The 17,484-nt window shown below is 34.4% G+C and overlaps 1 non-coding gene across 1 annotated transcript; it reads right to left on the bottom strand.

The window, feature by feature from the left end:
* Positions 1–16,705: 16,705 nt before the first annotated feature.
* Positions 16,706–16,808, bottom strand: LOC129401405 (U6 spliceosomal RNA). The gene has a single exon (XR_008628321.1). It is a non-coding gene; the product is annotated as a U6 spliceosomal RNA (small nuclear RNA).
* Between the last annotated feature and the right edge of the window lie 676 nt (positions 16,809–17,484).

Below are 17,484 nucleotides of genomic sequence, written 5' to 3'. Positions count from 1 at the left end.
TACCTTAGAAATCTTTTGCCACACTTATTATTTCTGTAGACCTAGACCAATACAGCAGTCTTTCCTTCTCTGTAATCAGAAATTTCTGTGAGTCAGTAAAACTGAAATAAAGCATTCTAAAATTTAATGGAGGCTGATTAAAATATTATTCATGGAAAAATACTTGCTTTTCATTCCCAAGAAGGAAAAAAAAACTCCTCTCCTTCCATTTCCCTCTGTAAACAAACTCCCCTTCTTTAACCATTTCACAGAGTGAACTCCATCCTTGTCTGAGAAAAACCCAAGACTCTTGGTACTGTTTCCTATAGGAATAGATGAGTATGATCTGCTCTTCATGGTACAGTCAGAAGCGGTGATTGAATTCTAGCTTCTCATTAGAGCTCAACCATAGACACCTTGAAGCTTTGAGAAATCTGATCATTTACAGCATGTAGTTCAAGCTATATTGCTTCCTTTGATCATTCAATACCCGATTTCACCTTTCTCTTTTTTCCACACTTTTCTCTCTGAACTTTCTTCCTGTCTTCCTTCTGATTGCTAAACACTACTCTGGGTGATGGAAATGTAAGAGAACTAAAGAGACGAAAATTCTTATCATGACATAGTTTATCTGGTGAGCTGAAAGTATACACAAATAAAGTATGTATCTAATTAGATGATGCAGATTTGGGGAGATATAAACAAACAAGCAAAGGGAATAAGAAATGAAAGGAAAGAGGATATACTCTTAAAGAGAGTAGTTAGGAAAGACTGACTATTAACAAACCAAGTGGGTATCTGAAAGAATAGTGCTCAGAAATGAAAGAACTTCATTTATCCAACTGTGTTTGGGGAAGAGAAAGGAGGTGGTAAAACTAGAGAGAGGAAGTTAGTAGATGTGTTGAAAGAGAACCAGATGATACACAAGCTTTTGATTTTCTTTTCTGTGAGTAATATGAGTCTTCTGAAAACAGTAGAGGAAGTAAGTAGACCCCAGACAGCTTAAACCTCAGTTTTACTTGTTAGAAACAACATGGCATCATTTCCCATGTCCTTGATGGGTCTCAGTTGCCTTCTATGTAAGTAGAGATAATAGACCTTTTTCATAAAACTGTGGTGATAGCATCATGCAAGTAAAACACTATATACATACCCGACACAAAATAAGCCTGTATGTGGTGTTTACTAACCATTAGGCCTTCAAAGGAATTATTTCAACTACCTTTTGTTGAGGGACTAGAGCGACAGCACAGAGGGTAAAAAGTTTGCCTTGCACACGGCCGACCCGGGTTCGATTCCTCTATCTCTCTTGAAGAGCCCGGCAAGCTACCAAGAGTATTCCGCCCATACGGCAGAGCCTGGCAAAATACCCATGACCTATTCAATATGTCAAAAACAGTAAGAACAATTCTCACAATGGAGACATTACTGGTGCCCCTTGAGCAAATCGATGAACAGAAGGGCTGTTGTTAACAAAAGTGTTGTTACTTTTTGTAGAAACTGGCTATAGCAGGATCAAGGACAGGAGCAGGAAAATGACTTAGAAGGTATCTATGTTATGTGTAGAAGAGAAGATAAGTGACTCAGGGAAAAAGCAGTAGCAGAAATGGTTAAAAAAGACAAAGCCAAACAGACCACATTATAGGTATATTTAAAAAACATAATCTATGTGATCAGTTGTCAGGTGGAGTGTGAGGTGTGAGAGAATGGAAGAGGCAAGGAGAGCCCCAGAGCTTTTATTCTAAGCAAATTGTAATTTTTCAAAAAGGAAGAAGAATGTGAGAGGGCTGGTTGTGGTTTGGAGGCACATGAGATTTGATGTACCTTTGTTAAGAAGGGAAGGGGAGCAGGCATCAGATGGAATCGACTGAATAACTCACCTCCCCAAAGAGGCCGCCAACCAAAAAAAGGAGTAAGGCCTCCCAGCACTTGAGCTGCAATTTGTTTGTAAGAATGAGACCCTAGCCTTAAATAAAACAGAATGACCAATGACTTGAGTTCTGTTGCCTGTATTTGTTACTAAGGAATTTACAATGATTAAAGAATAAACAAATCGCCAAAATCAATTTCTGTGAAAAATCATCACATAATCCTAAAGCTCCTTAAAGTTAGATCAGAATCTCTCTAATGCTTAGCCTCTCTAAATTCCATGACTATGACTATATTCTTCTACCCTCTGATTTATTGCCATGAAAGTAGAACAGATATTAGGCAGTAAGATAAGACTTGTACTGTACACTCTGATGCACAACATATTAAGCACAGTCTTAAATCATCAGTCACTATTGCTCTGGTTAATTGATAAATTTATATTTTGGAAAGCTTTTAAATGATTTAAATGAGAATAGTTCAGTTAATTAAAATGCTGCTAATGAGAATTTCTGTAAAAAGTTGGACATTGGCTTTGGATTTGGTATAATAGTTATTTTTATCAATTTTCACTTCAAGCATTTTGAAAACTTAATATTTCATATGTTGTTATGTTTGACATGTCAGAATTTAGTATTTTGATGACTTAATAATTGCTGATTGCTTGTAATTTTTAGAAAATGCAAACATTGCCCTAGCATCTAATTCAAAAGTTAGGCATTTTTTGTTGCTGTTGTTGTTGCTTCTTGTTTTGGTAAAGTGATACCCTGGTCAAAATTCTCATGAGATTTACTTAATTTTGTTATTATACATTTAATTTTGCTATGCTTCACTTGGGTTGCATAGCCACTTTGCTATATAAAGGTTATATTTTACGATTGCTTTGAATATTTATCACATGCTATAGTTTATTTCAGTTAAAATATTTCTTTACCTCCTCCCTGAATATTTAAAAGAGAAGGAGGCTTTTAAGCCAGTGAATTTCCATGTTTAATTTCATCAGAAGGCATTATTTTCTGGAATGTTTAAGTCAAATATATTTAGTAATAGGTATAATTTGTGGAAGAAAACAAGCTTTCCTTTTTTTAAAAGTAACTTTTATGCATGAATTACTCTGAATTGATGACATAATTGGAAATATTCATCTGTTTAGCTATATTTCAATGTTCAATTTCAGGGTTATTTAAGGTGGAATAATGTGAAAGTTATTACTGAGTTCTAATCAGCCTAAGATCTCAAATTTTAATTTTTTATGTCCTTTCATCCAGGAGTAATTCCTGAGTGCAAAGCCAGGAGGTAACCCCTGTGCATTGCTGGGTGTGACCCAAAAAGAAAAAAAAATGGCATGGCTTGTTAGTGTAATATCTCAACTTTTAATGCTCTTGATCCTTTTCATTGAGAAATTGTAGAATATGCAAATAGTAGCTGCCACTGTCATTTTGGGATGTGATAGGTGATTTGTCATTAGAAACTTTGTCATTAGAAAAAAACAATATGTACCTGACATTGGGAGCCTTTTTATTGATGTATAAAAATTGACCTGTAAAAGTTTCTATTGATAAAATAACAAGTTAAGTAGAATACTTAGGAAGTCGTTGAAGTGTTGTTCTTTTTCTCTCTCTTATTTTTCTCTTTAATTTAATATATTTTATTTATTTATTTAATTTTTTTTTCATTGAATCAACATATGGAAAGTTACAAAGCTTTCAGGTTTAAGTCTCAGTTATACAATGCTCGAACACCCATCCCTTCACCAGTGCACATATTCCACCACCAAGAATCACAGTATAACTCCCCCCACCCCCCCACCTCCCGAGCCCCGCCTGTGTAACTGATAAATTTCACTTTACTTTCACTTTACTTTGATTGCATTCAATATTTCAAAAAAAAACTCACTATTATTGTTTGTCGTTTCTCCCCGCAAAAGTTTCTATTAGTAAAACAACAAGTTAAGTAGAATACTTAGGAAGTCGTTGAAGTGTTTTTAACATTCATTAAACTTTGATATTTAGTTTGTATGCTTTATCATTAAATCTACTGTTCATACCCATAACAGTGGCAATTACAAAAAAAGAGAAAACAGCAGGTATTGGCAAGGATGTGGGAAATTTTAGAACCGTTGTACTTATGAGAATAGTAGATGTTGCAGCCACTTTGAGAAATGGCATGGTTGTTTTACCAGAAATTTAACACAAAATTACCATATAACAATTCTGCTTCTTGGTGTATACCAAAAACTGTTAAAAGCAAGAACTGAAATACTTTTGTTCCAATATTCATAGTAGTAGCATTCAAAACATTGAAATGTATAATCAATTTGGGTGACCATCTCTGAATGAATAGATAAACTGTAGAATAGAATATTATCAGAATATGATATTAATCAGTATTAAAAGGGAGAAATTGAGCTCAAGCTTCAATATAGATAATCCTTGAAAACATGCTGAGCCATTCAAAAGGGGCTAAATATTTCATGCTTCTACTTCTATGAAGTATAGGCAATGCTAGTACTAATAAAATAGAATCGTATGTGCCACAGGTTAAGGGTGAAAGAGTGATTTGGGGGTTTAATGGAGTCACCATTTTGGTTGAAGATGACGAGTTCAGAAGATATAGTAATGATTACCCACACTCTGAGTAATCCTAGTTCCATAGAAATGCACACTAAAATTGATAAAAGCTTACACTAAAGCTGCCTAAAACAATAACTTTTGTTTGTGTATTTAATCACAATATAGAGAAAAATAACTTATAAAACCTATTCTTGCTCGACTCTGTCATCATATTTTGAATTCTTTCCAGCTTTGCCTCTACCTTCATATTTTCATACCTCCATACCTCTCCTTCATATTTGTCCTGCTCTTATAACCACTCTATCATGTCCCTATTGTGTACATCTGGAGCACTCTTTATTCCATTCACCCTTCTTCGCCTCTTAGGTCCTGCTTAATGCCACCTTCTTCATTTAGCATTTCTTTCTGACTGGAGAGAATCTTTTTGTTATGTATAAAGCAACAACTTAACCTTTGGTGTTAGGTTATGTGTAAACCTAACATTGAAACAACCAGCTTAAATAGAACTAGTTGTCGACAATTTCTCCCTCTGTGATCTTTATTTTAAATGTCTTTGATATAAGACAAGTATTTCACTTTAAAAATGATTAATTATAGTGAGAAAATGAGACTGATCATCTGCAGGCATGAATATAATCAAGTGAATAGTGTTTGGCTGCTGCTGGTTTTTTGAAATTATGCTGTGTTTTGGTTGTGGTTCAAAGCTTTGAAGCCTTGCTTGGACTCTCTTCCAAGGAGTTCTCACCATCAACTCAGGAAGACTGGTGCAAAGACTAGTTAGATTGAGGCTTGCTCGCTTCCACTTGGTTATCTGTGCAAATCTAAAAGTTGGATTTTTGTGTACATTTAATGAGAGGGGGTGAGGGTTTAGATAATGTTCATGAAAGTTAGTAAGTACCAAGAACTATGCAGATAATGAAAAGAAATTGTCTCTACAGTGCATTTCTTTACCAGAGCTATGTCATTCTGACCTTGTGCTTTCTACTGGAAAAGTAGAATTGAGTTTTAAAAATATCTTTTGAATGTTATCCTCTAGTACAATGAATGCAGGACAGTACTATGTCACCCCTCTGTGAATATAAAATGTTTTGTATATGTGTTATTATATGTGTAATGACCTCACCAGAGATGTTTTTGTTGGTTTGTTTTTGGGCCACACCTCGTGGTGCTCAGGGCTTACTCCCTTCTGTGCACTCAGTAACCACTCATGGCAGACTTAGGAACCGTACGGGATGCTAGAGATCAAATCCAGGTCCTCTGTGTGCAAGGCAATTGCCCTTCCCACTATACTATCTCTCTGGCCCCAGTTAGAGATGTTTATGTTCTTAATGACATCACTTAAAAATGTTTTTTCCCAGATGATTGGGAAACAAATATAAAAATGGGTACCAGATACCACAATAGTAGTAGAATTTAACTGTTTCTGAGTTTCTGTTTTACACGTTTTTTTCCTTCTACACAATGGGGTCTATTGATCATCTTTTTAATATTATTCAGATGACTGCAGAGCCTGGAGATTTTGTTACTGCTCTTGGTGCAAAACACACGACTATTTTTTTTTAATACTCAGAAATATGTCACTTTCACTGTCACTGTCATCCCATTGCTCATCGATTTGCTCGAGTGGGCACCAGTAATGTCTCCATCGTGAGACTTGTTGCTACTGTTTTTTTTTTTTTTTTTTTTTGCATATCGAATATGCCACAGGTAGCTTTCTAGGCTCTGCCGTGCGGGCAAGATACTCTCGGTAGCTTGCTGGGCTCTCAGAAAGGGGCAGAGGAATCGAACCCGGGTTGGCTGCGTGCAAGGCGAACACCCTACCCGATGTGCTATAGCTCCAGCCCAGAAATCTGTATACATACATATATGTACATATATGATTATATTTGTCAGCAACTTTAGTTATGCTGTCAATGAAAAAAGTATTCAAGCTTTACTAAATAGGACATTGGCAGAAGTTAAGAGTCATATTGTTCAAGAATCACTAAATAATTTGTTTCAATTTTGTATACAATAGTAACACTGTACTAAATATATAAGGGGTTATAGAAACTAACAAAGAATTTTCTAAATAATTTCTTAAAAACTTGTTTCTAAGAGCATAGTTGGAACTGCATGGGCCATGCTAAGTAAAATAAGTCAAAAGTATTGAATAATCTCACTCGTGTATGAAATATAGAGAAGTGAAACAATAGAACCCACAGAACCAAATGGAAACAAACCAGTAGACTCAATCTGCAAAGGTCAGACAGAAAAAGGGGGCCTGTGGGATAAAACAAGTACAAGAATCTGTGGTGGAGTGATATTTGTATTTTAATGATGGTGGAGGTGTGGCAACATACATATATGAAATTGTACTTCTACTTCAAAAACTGTTTACAGTTGTTCAAACTCACTAACTCTATAGCATTTTTAAAATAAAAATGTTTCTTCTGATACAACTTAAACAATATATTGCCTAACCTGTTATTGTTAATATTATGTATTTTTGCAAATGCCTATACAGTGTTCTTTTTATGAATTATAACTCATATTTTTTAAAAGGAGCACAAAATCTCCTTTCTGCCTGAATCTCTCATCCCGAGCAGGCTGAAAGTAGACTATAGACCAAACATGATTGCTGCTCAATACCTCTATTGCAAATCACAACACCCAAAAGGAGAGAGAGAGCAAAAGGGAATGCCCTGCCACAGAGGCAGGATGGGGTGGAGGGGATGGGGTAGGAGTGGTGGGAGGGATGCTGGGACCATTGGTGGTGGAGGATGGGCATTGGTGGAGGGATGGGTACTCGACTATTGTATGACTGAAATGCAAGCACAAAAATTTGTAAGTCTGTGACTGTACCTCATGGTGATTCACTAATAATTTTTTTAAAAAAATAATAAAATAAAAGGAACACAAAGGATGGAATTCTTTGAATTGATAAACTTATAAAGAGCTTCTAATTCCAGATCTGTCTCTGACTGTACTTCTCTCCTATTTTTTTTTTTTCTTTCTTGGGTCACACACAGAAATGCCCAGGGACTACTCCTGACTCTGCACTCAGGAATTACTCCTGGTGGTACCTGGGGGATCATATGGGATGCCAGGGATTGAACCTGGATTGGCCATGTATAAGGCAAACACCCCACTCTCTGTACTATTGCTCCTGCCCTCTCTATTTTTAAATGGGTCATTTAACTGCCTTCCTCCAAGGTTTTCTATTTCAAGTCACAGTCTTCTTTGTACTATGGAGAATACTCAATAGCACTGTCTGATGGGGTTCAAGGCACCATTAAATGTATCTGGATCCTTTGTCTTATTAGCTGTGTGACATAGTCTCACTTAATTTTCTCGGTTTTCTCATTTGCAAATGAGGTTAGCCGCAACATAATATTTATATAGAAATTTGACTAATTACAATTTGATAGTACAATGAGCATAAAAAAGTAAAAAGGCATCATAGTTACTAAGGTTTCCCCCACCCACTTGTAGAGAAAATACAAAGCTCTCTAATCTCAAGTAGTATAAGAAGTATGCATTATGTAACTGAGACTTAAGCCTGAAAGCTTTGTAACTTTCCACATGGTGATTCAATAAAAAAAAAAGTATGCAGTAGTTACTGAAGTGTCAAAAGAAAACAAGGATGGGCTAAGGAAACATTTTAAAGAAACTCTTAAATCTCTGAGGGTTTTTGGAAATGATACATATCAGTTCTTAACTGCAATCGGTATTTGACCTGGTATTATTTTGCTCATCTGTAAATATTACTGCTGTACCACTCCAGGTAGGTCAGGATTAGTAAATCAATTGAAAAGTGTTTATCCAATCCTGTCCTGAAGACTCTAGGGATGAAAATATGAATAAAATGTTCTTCTTCCTGGATCTCCCAGTATAGCTGGGGAAACCAATACACAAAAGACCCAATTACCAGACAGCACATGATTTCTCAAGTTTGTGAAAGCTTAGAAAGTGCATCAGGAAAGCACCAAAGATTTTATCAAGGCAATGAGATTTTGCAACAGGTTTTAATGAGAATTTATAAAGAATTGTCAAATGACAATGGAAAATCTTCCTAGACAGGTAAGTATCTGTGCGCGCACATGTGTGTTTGTGTATGTGTGTGTGTCTTATTTTCAAAGTCAAAAAATAATATGGAAATTTTCTTGGTGTTTGAATTGTATTACTTTATTCTTAATGCTTAATGTGGATAATTGAGAAATTACTCTAACATAGGATCTTGTAGAATAAGTTTATATATCTAGTGAATGCATTTTGTTTAATGAAGTTTTTTTTTTCAATAGTCATGGTCTAAGGTACTCCTAGTCAGGAATTTTTAATTTACTCTAGAATCTCCCAGTTCTACCTCCCACAAGGATAGTCTGTTTAGGATACTTTGGGGCCACCAACAGAATAGCAAGTTGCCAAAATAAATGTTTTCCATCAAGATTTCACACTTGTATTTAATGAAATAGACATTTTCCAAATGGTTTCTTTAGAGCTCAGTTTTTCTTTAAGATTTGTAATGAAAATATTTCATGACCTGTTGACATATTCATATGGTGATTTTCAAAAGGCAGATTTCGTTTACAAAATGGACTTGGCAACAAGTAGGAATATCTGGGAAGTTGAACAAGGCTGTTGACAGGGAAAATTAGAGCTGAATCATAACTGACATTGTTTTGCAGCTGTGCCATTTTTTAAGACTGACCAATGGGAAAGGGTTTATAACAACCTTGTGGTAGTTATGCTGAGATTGGCGGCTAATGACTGTTCATAATGGAACTGTAATAGGTAATATTACAGTAGCTGACAAGTATAGAAAAATTAGGTCTTGTTAGTGACTTTTCTTGGTAAATGACAAAGAGAAATATGCCATGGAGGATTCTTAAAAATAAACTTCTATAGTATTTTTCAAAGGGAAGATTTTGAAAGAATCAAAAATAATCCCTCTGTTGTCTGTTCTATATGTTCTTTATCTTGTATTTTCTGTGTATTAACTCTCTTGCTCTTTGAAACAATTGACAAATATACTTACTTACACCTGCAATTTTGGTGCTGTTTTGAGTATAGTATATATTTTGTTGCATCCAGTAGTTGAATATTATTAAGTACTGTTAAATGCACATGACACAAAACAACCATTTATAATAGTTCTAAAAATTAGTTCATTTCAGTTATTCATTGAGGTTTATAAAATTTGTATCTATTGTGTTTTTCTTTTCACATGTAAGTATGTAAATAGAATATAAAAAAAATGTAAAGACTGTTACAGTCTCCTAGTGATAATTGTAGATATAAAAATACAATCATATTTTTAGCCATCTTTAAAAATGGAACCATGATTTTATACAGTTCTCTATTGGAATTTTCATTTTTGACAAGAAAGACCTTTGTAGTGCAGCCTATATTTTAGAGGCCTCAATGGGAAAAAATGCTATTTGAAACTTTCTTCTAAAAGAGAAGGTGGGATTGGGTGATGATGGAGTTTACTAGGGAGTTCATTGTGCAGTGAGTGATTTCCAAGTAGCATAGAAAAGAGGTGGGAAAGTAGTCATGCAAGGTAGGTGAAAGGTATGTAAGTCCCAGGAGAAAGTCCAAGTTTAGAAGTCGATGATTTATTTTAATTTGTCAGACAATGGAATACCATTAAGAGAATATTTTTCCTTGGATAGTGTACCTAATATATGTCTCATAACTTAATAATGAGAGGCATAAAACCTATTATTACTAGCTATTATTTTATATTTTCTATTGACTACCACTATGATACAAAATTTTAATGAATTTTTTAAAAATTGTTTATTAAATTGCTAAACAATTTCAGATAATGAAATTAAAAGCCAGGAAGATTAGATGTCTATCTATTTTGTGATTCCTAAATCAGTTTCCAGCCTGTTTTGACTTGACTAACTCTGCCACCATAGAGTAGTCTACCAAATATATGATCACCCATATGAACTGCTTAGGTATAAGCTTTGTGCTATAGTTCTATGCTGACTTTCTTCCTTGTTTACTTGTTTGCTTAAGAGGGACAAATGGGGGGCTGGTGCAACAGCACAGCGGGTAGGGCATTTGCCTTGCACGCGGCCAACCCGGGTTCGAATCCCAGCATCCCATATGGTCCCCTGAGCACCGCCAAGAGTAATTCCTGAGTGCATGAGCCAGGAGTGACTCCTGTGCATCGCCGGGTGTGACCCAAAAACCAAAGAAAAAAAAAGAGGGACAAATGGTATTGCTCAGGAGACTGTGGGGTGACAGGGATTAAATGCAGGACTCTTCATTCAAAATATGAGCTCTAGTCCTTCAAGCTATCTCCAAGCCCAGTTTTATCTTTCTGTCCCCCATAGCCTTCCCTTTAAATTTTATTTTTGGTCACTTTTGTCCAAATTTATTAAGATATAATATAATGTATGTTTAACATATCCAAGTTTTTAATTTGGCACATATTTTTATTGTTAAATGATTAACACAATAAAGTTATTTAACAGCCTTATCCTTTTATATAATTACCTGTTTGTGTGATGAGTACATTTAAGATTTAGTCTCAGCAAATTTTAAGTATATCATGAAATATTGTTAACATAGTCACCTTGTTATAAATTATAGCCCTCCAATGTGTCTTATAACTAAAAAATGTGTGCCCTTTCACTGCTATCTCCCTATTTTCTCCACTCTCCAGCCCCTGGAAACAATGGTTTCATTCTATTTCTGAGTACATATTTAGAGATTTTACACTATAAGTGAAATAATACTGTATTTGGACTTAGACTCACCTCTTAGGATCGATCAGTGTTGCTACAAATGGCAGCAGTATTTCTTTCATTTTATTACTAGTATTCTATTGCATGTATTCAAAATTATATTTTGTCTATCATTTCTTCAAAGACACACAGCCTTGTTTGTTACAAATGATGTTGCATAAACATGAGAGTAACGGTAAATCTTAGAAATAGTCCATTTTAACATGGAGAGTATCATGCTGAGTTACATGAGTTACATGAGACAGAAGGAGAGGGACAGATATAGAATGACTGCATTCATTTGTGGTATATTTGTGGGAACCTGGGGACACTGGTTCTGGGAAATGTACACCGGTGGAGTGATTGGTGTTGGAAAACTATATGACTGAAATCTAATCGTGAACAGCTTTGTAAGTGTCTATCTCACAGTCATTCAATAAAAAAGTAAAAATAAAAGAAATAGTCCATTTTATTCAAATGTATATCTAATAATAAAATTTCTGAATTAAAGGAGTAAGGGATTTGGTAATTTTTTTCTTGCTTATTTTTTGTTTTTATTTTGGCAGTGTCAGGGTCTGGACTCAGGGCCTCACACATGCAAGTTCTGTGTTCTACCACTGAGATATATGCCCGCTCCTATTGCTCTGGTTTTAATTACTTAAAGAACCTGTAGACTGTTTTCCATAGTGGCTGAAAATAATCCCAGTTTCCTTTATTTTTCTGCACATACTTGCCAATACTCTTCATTTGTACATCATTTTAGAAAAAATATTTATTCAAGTGTTTTGCCCATTTTTTAGTTAGACTATTTGGCCTTTAGCTATCTAGTTATGTGAGTTCCTTTATCTTTTGAATATTAATACTTTATATGATACATGGTTTGCAAATATTATCTCCTAGTTCATTTGTTCATTTTGCCATAGATTATGTGCTATTTTGTGGGTTGTTTTTATGCATTAAGTTCGGTAGAAACTTGCTTGCTCATTTTTGCTAGTATTGCTTGTGCGTTGGGTGGTAGATACAAAAAATTGTTACCTATACCAGTAACAAGGAGGTTTCTCTTGTTTTCTTCTACAAGTTATAACTTTTCAGTTATTACATTAAAACCTTAAATTTATTTCCAGTTTTTGAGTAGTGGAAGATAGAATTACAGTTTAATTATTTTGTATGTGATTATCCAGATTGAGTAGTGAAGAGATAGGTCTTTCCTCAGAGTGTTCTTGGCTCCTTTGTTAAATAAACTATTTTGCTATGTAGGTACAAATTCATTTGTGAGCTCTAAGTTCTGTAATATTGGTCTATATGTTTATCTTTTCATGTCAGTGAAAAGATCATGTCAGTGAAAAGATAAATAATAAAACATGTTTTATGACTACAGCCATGCAATACATTTTGCTTTTAAAATGATTTGAAAATTTTATTGGCTTATAACTGTCACTGTCACTGTCATCCCGTTGCTCATCGATTTGTTCAAGCGGGCACCAGTAACATCTCTCATTGAGAGACTTATTGTTACTGTTTTTGGCATATCCAATATGCCATGGGTAGCTTGCCAGGCTCTGCTGTGCAGGCTCAATTCTCTCGGTAGCTTACTGGGCTCTCTGAGAGGGGCGGAGGAATTAGCTTATAACAAAATTTAAAATATTTTATTTTAAAACCAGTAGGTGTTGGGGCTGCAGATGTAGTACATTAGATAAGGCATTTGCCTTGCAGGCAGTTAGCTCAGATTTAATCACTGTACCCCAGAGGATTCCACAAGCACTACCAGGAGTGATTGTTGAGCACAGAGCCAGGAGTAAGATCTGAACACTGATTGGTGTGACCCCCCCAAAAAATAAGATAAAGTTAAGGCTAGGAGGTGTGATGTTGTTTACTTTGCTCTTTCTCAGGTTACAATGGCTATTTGGAGTCTTTTTTAATTTCCTGCAAGTTTTAGTACTGTAGTAAGTGTTTCTGTAAAAAACTGTCACTGTCACTGTCACTGTCATCCCGTTCCTCATTGATTTGCTCAAGCGGGCACCAGTAACGTCTCCATTATGGGAATTGTAACTGTTTTTGGCATATCGAATACGCCACGGGTAGCTCTGACCTGCATTGAATCTATAAATGAGTTTGGTTAGAACACATTTTAACAAGACTTTTCTGATTCATGAGCATGTAATATCTTTTCATATAAGTACTCTTCAATATATTTCTTTAGTGCTTATCGCTTTCACCATACAGATCCTTCACTTAGTTAAATTTATTCCTGGATATTATTATTCTTTGATTATATTGTAAATGGAATTGTGTCTTTAATTTCTTTTTCAATTAGTTTTTTTATTTCATAGAAACATAACTAATTTTTCATATTTATTTTGTACCTTATAACTTTACTGAATTTGTTTCTTCTTAAAATTTTTGTTTTGATGGATCTTTACTGTTTCCTATAAATAATGTCATATTATTTGCAAGTGAATATAGTTTTATTTCTTCCTTTTTGATTTATCTTTTCTTTGCTTTTCTTTTCTTTCCTCTCCTCTTCCCTCTCTTCTCATCACCTCTAAGGACTTCTCTACTATGATAAATAAAAGTTGCTAGAGTTGACATTCTTGCCTTTTCCCTGATCTTAAAGGAAAATCTTTCAACTTTTCCCTGTGAAGTGTAATGCTTACTGTGGATTTGACATATATGGTCTTTATTATGTTGAGACATGTCTATTTTATATTGAACTTGACTTTTTCTCATAAATTCTGCCAATGTGTTTCATATAGTGAGATGGTCATTGATTAATCTTTTAGTCCATTATAAGTTATATCATATTTTTCTGATATATTGAATCATCCTGGGAGTCTAGGGATAAATTAGGACTAAAGCCAAGTTGACCAAGGAGTATAATTTTTTTGGGGTAAGACTCCAAATAGTTATAGAAATCCTGAGAAAAAGCAAAGAAAGTGACAAATGTTATCTAACTTCCTGATTTAATTTTTTTTTTTTTTTTTTTTTTTGCAGAGAGGGGTGGGGGGATCACAAGGAGAGCAGTGTACAGAAATCTAAGTGCCACTCTGGGCAGTTCTCAGCCACAGGACTGATGATAGTTTAATGCAAGGGTCCAAGAATGCTGTGGCACTTGTGGCCCTCTAAGGCCAACTTGGTTGCCTGAGGATCCTGTGATATCAGTGATTTTAACTGGTGTCAGCCACTTCCCGGGCATATGCCCTTAACCTCTATCTCTTCAGCCTCACATATGATGTTTTTGCTGTGCTTTAAATTTGGGTTTTATAATTTAGTTGATAATGTCTGTGTCTAAATTCATCAAGGTTATTAGCTTTTATGTATATTCATAAGGGCTATTAGCTTTCATTCAGTATTCTTACGTGGCTTTGGTATTAGGATAATAATTGTTCCATGAAGTGTGCTTTGAAGATTTTTATCATTCATAATATCTTAGAATTCCATAAGTAGTTATGTTTATACTTTTTTAATGTTTAGTAAAATTCACTACTGAAAGTTTCTAGTCTTGGGTTTTCCTTAACTGGGGAGTTTTAGGGTTAATGATAAAAAAAAAAAGTTACTGCTTATTATTGATCTATTCATTTGTTTCTATTTATGACTAAATTTTTCTAGGATTCTGTGTTTATAGAAACTTAAAAAAAATTTTACGTTATTCAGTTTGTGATGGAATAGCACATAATAGCACAACGAGTAAGGCATTTGCCTTGCACACCGCCCAATCCGGGTTTGATTCCTCCATCCTTCTCGGAGAGCCTGGCTTGCTACTGAGAGTAGCTTGCCAGGGCGGCAGAGCCTGGCAAGCTATCTGTTGTGTATTCAATATGCCAAAAACAGTAACAACAAGTCTCACGATGGAGATGTTACTGATGCCCGCTCAAGCAAATTGATGAGCAATGGGATGACAGTTATGACAGTGATTCAGTTTGTGGGCATATAGTTATAATAATCTCTACTTCTGTGATATAAGTTGTTATCTGTCTTCTAAAATTTCTGATTTTGTCTGTCTCCCCTCATTCTTATGTGAATAATAGTTCCTAAGATTTAAACAAATATGTTTTTCTAAAATATAATTTTAATTATCATGCACACTTTAATATGTTTAGGGACTATAGAGATAATATAGGAGTGATCAACAGGAATTACCCCTGAGCACAGAGCCAGGAATCAGAACTGAGAATTGCTGGGTATAGTCTGAAAACCAGAAAAAGCAGCTCAGTGAGTTTTAAAACTGGTATAAATAATATAATTATTTTAGCAAGGCTCAGAGTTTTCTTTATGACTTCAGAAAATTTCCACCTATCCCTTAATTCCCCCTTAACTCTGTTTCCAGATAACCATGTACATGACTTATATAACTGTATATTAGTATAACAAGTTTCAGAACTTTATGTAACTGGAACAATAATATATTCACTCCTTTGTGTCAGCTGTTTTTACTCAGCATGTTTAAAAATCAATTTCATTTAGGTATGGTTTAGACACAATAAACATGTATTTTAAGTATTAAATTAGATGTGTTTGACAAGTGTATGTTCACCTGTATATCAGCTATACTATCAAGATACACATCATGTTTCTTAGTTTCTTTGTCTACTAGCCTAGTGAATCTCTTATCTCTACTCGACCAAGCAAATACTGATCTATCATATCCAGTCGTTACTGATTGGTTCCTTCTATAGTTCTGTCTAAATAGAATCATAATTTGTGCTCTTTTGAACTGCTTTCTTTGTTACAGCATAACATTTTGGAAAATGATGTGCATTTGTACATTATTTGAAACATTTTTTATATTATTATATACGTCATGATTTCTTAACAGATATTTTTGTTGTTTATAGATGTTTATGATTATGAATAATAGTGCTATGAACTTCAGTGTATAATATTTGATAGAAATGTTTTTAATTGTCTTGGATAAATGCTTTGGAATTTCATTTCTAGGCTATATGATAACAGTATAAGTAACTATGTATGAAACTTCCAGAATATTTTCCAAAGGAATTATACTATTTTATATTACTACAAGAAACGTATAAAAGTTTGCTTGCTCCCCATTCTTACACTTTGTATGCCATTTTGACAGGCACCTTTTATATTTGGTTATTAAAGATCGGGTCTCACAGTTTTGGTGTTATTGACTCTGTGGTTTGGATATTTAGCTCTACCTTTCCTTAACAACCACCAGTGTACCTGAATTCCTTAGACTTTTGCCCTGCTGGTTCTCATCTATCTCTTCTTTGCTTCTCCTTCATCTATTTCTTTCCTTCTCCTCCCTATACTCTGAAATCAAGGATGATCTAGGCAGACCTCTTTAAAACGTTGAATTTCCTTACACAGTTACTCTAAATACCACATATAAGTGATATCATCCAGTGTTTGTCCTTCTTCTGGCTTACTTCATTTAACATGATAGCTTCCAACCCCATTCATATTGCAGCAAAATGCACTAATTTATTATTCCTTAGAGCTGTGTAGTATTCCTGGATTGATATAAACTTTCATTTGAAATTCTCTGATTTTCATTGCATTATTTTCTATTTTTCAGTGTACAGAGACATGAACTTTTTAAAAAATATTGAATACTTCATGAATTTGCATGTCATCCTTGTACAGTGGCCATGCCAATTTTCTGTCATTCCAATTTTCTTACATGTGCTGCTGAAGTGAGTGCATAAAAGAAAAAACATAGATTTTTAAGTTAAATTTATTTCTTAGAATTTTTCTTTTCTCCACAAAACTGTGATACTGTGTTTTAAATGGAAATTTCCAGATACTGTTGCTAGTCGAGATTTATGTTTATTAACCTTGCATCATGCAACCGTGCTGAATTTTCTTATTATATCTAGTAGTTTATTCTTAGAGATTCCTCAATTATTTATGTGAACAATAATGTTATCTATAAACAGTGACAGCTTAACAACTTCTTTTTCTTTATATAATTTGTTTATCTTCTTCCCTGCCCTGATAAGTTGGTTGGAACATCCAGTTCATAGTATTTAATGTTACTGATCAAACTACAATTTCTTATTTTGTTCTTTTCTTAGAGAATAGAAGTATTTCATTAAATATATTATTGTTGATTTCTTTTTATTCTTATGGGAGAATTTTCCTTTGTTATAAATAGCATCTAATTTTGCTATATTTTTATTTGAGATTACTATTTTATTTTTTTCTAATATGGTGAGGGCTATACATATTCCCCGGCACCACATATGGACCTCAATGAGCACTGCTAGAATGATCCCTGAGTGCAGAGTAAGGAATAAGCTTTGAGCACAGCTAATGTGGCCCCAAACCAAATTACATCTATATATATACATTTATATTGTGATGAGTTACTTTAATTT

The sequence above is a fragment of the Sorex araneus genome, chromosome 1 (assembly GCF_027595985.1).
Source record: "Sorex araneus isolate mSorAra2 chromosome 1, mSorAra2.pri, whole genome shotgun sequence".
NCBI lineage: Eukaryota > Metazoa > Chordata > Mammalia > Eulipotyphla > Soricidae > Sorex > Sorex araneus.
This window is presented reverse-complemented; position numbering and strand designations above follow the sequence as displayed.